The sequence below is a fragment of the Lagopus muta genome, chromosome 5 (genome assembly GCF_023343835.1).
Source record: "Lagopus muta isolate bLagMut1 chromosome 5, bLagMut1 primary, whole genome shotgun sequence".
Taxonomy (NCBI): domain Eukaryota; kingdom Metazoa; phylum Chordata; class Aves; order Galliformes; family Phasianidae; genus Lagopus; species Lagopus muta.
In genome coordinates this window covers 48,547,972-48,553,971 of record NC_064437.1, presented here as the reverse complement: position 1 = coordinate 48,553,971, position 6,000 = coordinate 48,547,972, and the positions used below count along the sequence as shown (strand labels likewise).

Here is a 6,000-nt window from a genome sequence, read left to right as displayed (position 1 = left end):
GGTGGATTACTCATATGGAGGAGCCACACAGATTCTAGCTCTGGGGATGTGAACTGATTGCTTAGTCCCAGTACCACAGGGTTAAGTGAAATGCTATCACAGTAATTTATTATTAAGGGAGATGGTGATGACTTAGATTAAGAAGCTTTGTCTGTCTCTTCTAATTAAGGTTGGGTTTTTAAGAAGCTTTACTATCTCTTGAAGGCACACAGGCTAAAATTAGAACTCTGTTTCTGTTTAAAATGTTGGCCCATAATCCCACAGTGACTGCAGCAAAGTTCTTGCAGTGTTGTGCTTCCTTGAATGGAAGCTAGTGAACCAGGACAAGACCCCATGAAGCAAAGTCTAAGAAGTCTATTAATCAACAACATATTTGTCCTGCAGAACATTGCAATGCTCTTGCAGTGACCCCTTGAAAGCTGCATAATAAATTGTACACAGAAAAAAAAATCACCTGTAAGATACAGTAAATTCACTTGCAGGCAGAGAGCAAATGAGAACAGTAAGTGGGCTGTGTCCTGAGGGTGAAGAAATGCTGGAGGAAAGATGTGTTTTCATGCTTTGAGTGAAGATATTTTCACAGTAGCACTTGCAATCCTATAACATAACAACAGCATTCTGGGCTCAAGTGTCATCACTCAGTGGCCTATAGAAAATGACAGCATCACAAAGCAATAGATGGATCACTTCCTACTTCTCTCATTAAGCCTCTATTTATACAGTATACAATGTAGATCACTGTTACAGGATAGCAACAGCAAAACCAAAATTAATTACAAAAACTGTTAGCGAATTCTAACCCTGGATTAAGTTTTCCTTACAGATGTGTAAACCTAGGGTAGCTATGCCTAGATTAGTACATTACTGAAATGTGAAATGGGTGAAATGGGAATATAAAGCCCATTTACGAAGAACAATCTTTGACAATATTTAGTATGGTAAAACATTCTGAGGAGAAAAAGCTTTGACAGTTCAAGTCAAAAGGAAGACGGTAGTTACCTAAGATTGGAAAAACACTCTTCCAATTGGTAAGATATATTAAATTACGATTCAGTACAGGATGCCTTTCTCTAAATAGCATGATACTTCATTGCAGCTGAGAAGAAACATGGAGGTGGTGAGAACCAACATTCTCCCACACTACACCAATTCTCATGCACCTGTCAGGGAGTAAACAGCATTCTGAGAACCACTGCATTGCTATTCAGCAGCATGCAGAGGGAATTACTTTTTAATTTGGTTCACTGAAATTAAGAATGTTTATATGTATGCTAGTAAGAATGAACTGCAAGTTTCAAGTCCTAGCTGTCAGACCATGAAAATGTTCAGTCAATGAATCCAGTAAGTCTACAAGCTTTTACAACCTGAGCAATGAATGAAACATAATTTCTGAATTGTGTTTATAGATCCTTTATATTACAGTGCATCTCTTGCTTTGTCATTCTTTTTGTCTAAGATTATCACAGTTGTGTTTTTATATACAAGGGCACCCAATTAAGCAGCAAAATCAATGCCCTCCCACTCAGAGAACCACTCATAAAGCCTGAACAGAACATAAAGGATATCCAGAGTAAAAATTATTTGCCCCACATAATGTTGTGAAACGATGAGTGAAAGGGCTGAGAAATAGGAGGAAGTCACTTAGACTCCTTTATTTACTCTTACTGAGATGAAGACATGGATAAATTATTCCTGTCTTTTGTGAACAAAGTAGTTCAAAAAAGGTTTCTTATCATGAGAGCAGGGCGCAGCTGTAACCAGTAAGGCTTGCTACAAGCACTTCAGTCTACTCTAGCTGGTCCAGATCTGCTTCCTATTACAGCAGGCATGAGCAGCTCCTGTGCAACACTGGCAGAGGTCCTGTGGGCCAAAGGAAGCCCTTTGGAGGAGGAAGATATATGGGCACTCTTGTACCTGTCCACATTGCAGCTTGTGGAGGACCTTCACAAAGGTGAGATGAAAAGTATCTTACTGTTAGAAACTCATTCTTAAGCTATTTTGGTATTTAAATGATTGCTTTGAGGGGATTGTTCATTTTGTTTTGTTTTGTTTTGTTTTTGTTTGTATGTTCATGTTTTTTGTTTGTTTGTTTGTTTTTTGAGACAAAAGTTACTAATGGCAATAATATCATATTTCTAATACAGATGAGAAACCTTTCAGTGCAGCTATGTTTGCATGCAAACTGCTGTGCCAACATGCAAGTCTTCACGCCGCCACTTTTTTCTAAATTACACGTCAGAAATAAATTAAAGTAGAGCTATAGATGGCAGAACAGGACAGAATTGTTCTTCCTAATGTCTGAATAACATACGCACAGAAAGTGCAGTGCCAGCTAGAATCATGTCCTTCAAGAACTGAGAGAGGAGGAGGATGAGTAAGTTCACATAGCTCCTCCATCTCTCAGTAAAAAACTTTTAAGTGATATGTAACTTCTGCTATAGCTGGAGGGGTGAACTTTTATTGACAACCAAATTTTAATGGACTGGACCACTATGTCAGGCCAACTGAAGAATCAGTTCTCAAATATCTAGTGTAAACTACATGGTGTCCAGCGATCCTTTCCAACTGCTATAATTCTATGATTCTTTGATCTAGCCATACAATACAGGAACTAGGAACATGGAAAGGATTGCAACACAGAAATACCTACCTGGATAAATCCAGCTCAGGTCCATCACAGCTTATTAACTCCATGTCAGACGCTAAGACAACCCTACACTCCAGATCTTATTTAAAAAAAAACCCAACATATAAATATAAATATATATATAATATATAATATATAATATATAATATATAATATATAATATATAATATATAATATATAATATATAATATATAATATATAATATATAATATATAATATATAATATATAATATATAATATATAATATATAATATATAATATATAATATATAGTATATAGTATATAGTATATAGTATATAATATATAATATATGATATATAATATATAATATATAATATATAATATATAATATATAATATATAATATATAATATATAATATATAATATATAATATATAATATATAATATATAATATATAATATATAATATATAATATATAATATATAGAGATGTGGTGCAAGGTTGCCCAGTCATGACTTTAGAGAGCTCTAGTTCAGAGTGATGCCAAGTTTGACTCATTCTGAAGCTGAATTCCCAGTGATCCCGTTTCTTGGAGGGCAGCAAAAGTAAACTGTCTTTGCACAGTAACAGCCCAGATAACTAAGCCGTATCTCTGTCTCCACTTGTCATATTTGCAGCTGCATTGTTTCTGGAATCAGGCTCTTCTCAGGGCAAGTACTGCCACATTTGTGCTGCAGCGTACTTGATCTGCTAGACCTGACATTGGTCAGTACCAACTGGCTATCGCAGTATTTCCAATGCGTTTGTTTGGGCACAGATTAGTCAGGCAGGCATTCTGACTGGTTGGCTGGCCAACATTACACAAAACCAGGTAATCTAAATTGAGTCTAAAGATCAAGCTGGCTATCTGTTTCTAAAACACACTAATTTCCTAGCATATTCTAGTTGTATTTGAAAACAACACTATAGAAATGGGGGAGATCAAAGGATAAGGCAAGCTGATAATTTTAAGACCTTTAATTTTCGAAAAAATAAATGTCTTAACTGTTGTAAATATGGCCTGTAAGACTTGAATCTTTGGGTACTCCAGCTATACAAAGTAGTATATAAGTTACCAGCTCAACACTTCTAAACTTTGTTCCACATTCCCGAAGTAAAGGTCACATGCATAAGAATTAAGTAGTCATCTAGCTTTAATATATAATTTTTAAAATGTAAAAATACCAAAACATTTACATCACGGTTCCAAAGTCTTCACCTATGGAGATTTTAATAGTCTCTGTTTTTCCTACCTAGACTGAAAAGAGTGGATCAATAGCCAACTTTAAAAACACATATATACCTATATTTGCAGGAACACTCTATCCAAATGTTTCCATAGTTAATGCAGACTTTCCTTTCTAAGTAAACAGATAAATCTTAGACATTTTGTCATGTTTTTTTAAATGATATTTTAACTCAGTTACTTGGATGTTTTTTGCCAAGTTCTATTAGCACGTGCATGCATACATGTAGGGTTTACAGAAGGCTGACCAACCTCCTGCTTCCACTTCTGGCTCAGATCACTGAATATGAATATGAATATCACTGATCAATGCCATGGATATTTTTAAGGAGAACACAACAGTTTCTAAGAAGCAACCAGCCATTGGGCAAGGCTGAGGGTAAGCTCCAAGACCAGTCAGTATATTGTTTTTATAAGTGGAACTGAGAGATAGAAATCAAATCTCAAATCACTAAATTCCAGGTGACAAAATCAGCTAGGCATAAAAGAATATGACTACATGGACTTCAGAGTATATCTTCTGGAAGCATTAGTAATGGATTTAGCTGTGTGGATCCTAGCAAAATGATTTTCTCAGCTCACTGAAATCCACAAGAACTCCATTATCTTCTTTACCATTTTTCAGACCCTGCCATCTGTGTGATTTGTCCATGGTCAGTACTACTGTCTGCTGAAGGAAATTTGTCCTTCCAAAACAATGCATCTCAGACAGAAGCCATCCCTTTCAGTGCACCAGAATTACTCCACAGACAGAATAAAAACCAGCGCATCGGACTAACAAAGGTGAGGTATACTACAAAAAAGATCTTGATAAGACCTTGTGAAGGAAAGGTTGTGGGGTTTCATGCAGCGTACCAGGTATCTACTGTCAAAATTGGTTTCTAATGATGTTAAACAAATCTGACTACAGTTGGAAAAATTTATGTATAAAGATTTCATAAAGGGTCTCCCTTTCTGTTTTGACAGATGTTGGTGTATTCCTTAGGAATGACTCTCTATTGGTCAGCAGACTATCAGGTTCCTCCAAACCAGGCCAGTAATATAAACATTTTTGTTTTCTTTTATTCTATCTCACTCTTGGTATGGTCAAAGACTGAGAAGTGTAACATGAAGTCTCAGTAAAAGTGGCTGTTAGTTTTGGACCACTAAAAAGAATATGGCTGATTGGAATGTTTGCATAAAGGCACAGGCTTTATAAAAAATACCAATTCATGCAGATAAGGAATTTAGTTAGGCCTCTTATCTCTCCTTTCTTTATTTTATTTTTCCTTTTTGAGAAGCAGAACTGTTTCTATTACGATTAATTTTCTTTTAAAAGTAAAGATTACTTGTTCAAAGACCATAATAAGAAATTCCCTAAGATAGGTAGGGCTGAAAGAATAATCTTCATTTCCACATGATTCTGGTGCTTCACATGCGTTTTTTCAAAGAATGGATGAGATGATGGAATAAAAACTTCTGGACACATTCTATTGCTAAGTGAAACTTCGCATATCTTGCTTGTTCATGAACTTTTCAAAAATGTGTAGCACACGTTTCACTTCATTTCTATACCCATACTTTGACTGCATGCTCTTAACTCGGAAAGCACTAGCTTTTAGAGGTTATACATGGTATAAGGGAAAAGAGTCCAGAAGTTTAATGACTCTAAAATTTCAGTAGTTGGTCTCTATGGCAACAGTTTTGGCTTGCATAACTTCTTAACTTTATTAAGCTAGTGCTTATTACATGAATCTTTATGATGCACAGTCTAATTAGCAAAGACATGGAGCAGACTGAGTTGCTGGCTGTCACCTGGAAGCTTCTACACAAACTGATGGTCCTCCTTGTATATACCAGTTCCCTTCAAGGCTACCCTATATCCCATTAGAGACTCCATTTAGTGCTGTTCTACTGCCTGTCCAGGATTGTCACTAAGTCTAAAGGAAGTTAATGCCCATTTCTCACTCATGATGAAAGCCTTACTGATCCCAGTTTAGACAGGATTTCAGATGACTGTGAGGTGTGATTTAACTGTACCTCCATGTTGACTCAGTCCCTCCAGCTGAGTGACCAATTACACAGTCTGTTGCTAACACTATGTGAAGATCTGCCATATAAAAGACTT

General features: G+C 36.0%; 1 protein-coding gene across 1 annotated transcript in view; it reads right to left on the bottom strand.

The window, feature by feature from the left end:
- The window catches only part of MAPK8 (mitogen-activated protein kinase 8), a 108,670-nt gene that overhangs the window by 65,191 nt on the left and 37,479 nt on the right, over positions 1-6,000 (bottom strand). The gene's annotated exons all lie outside the window — the stretch shown is intronic.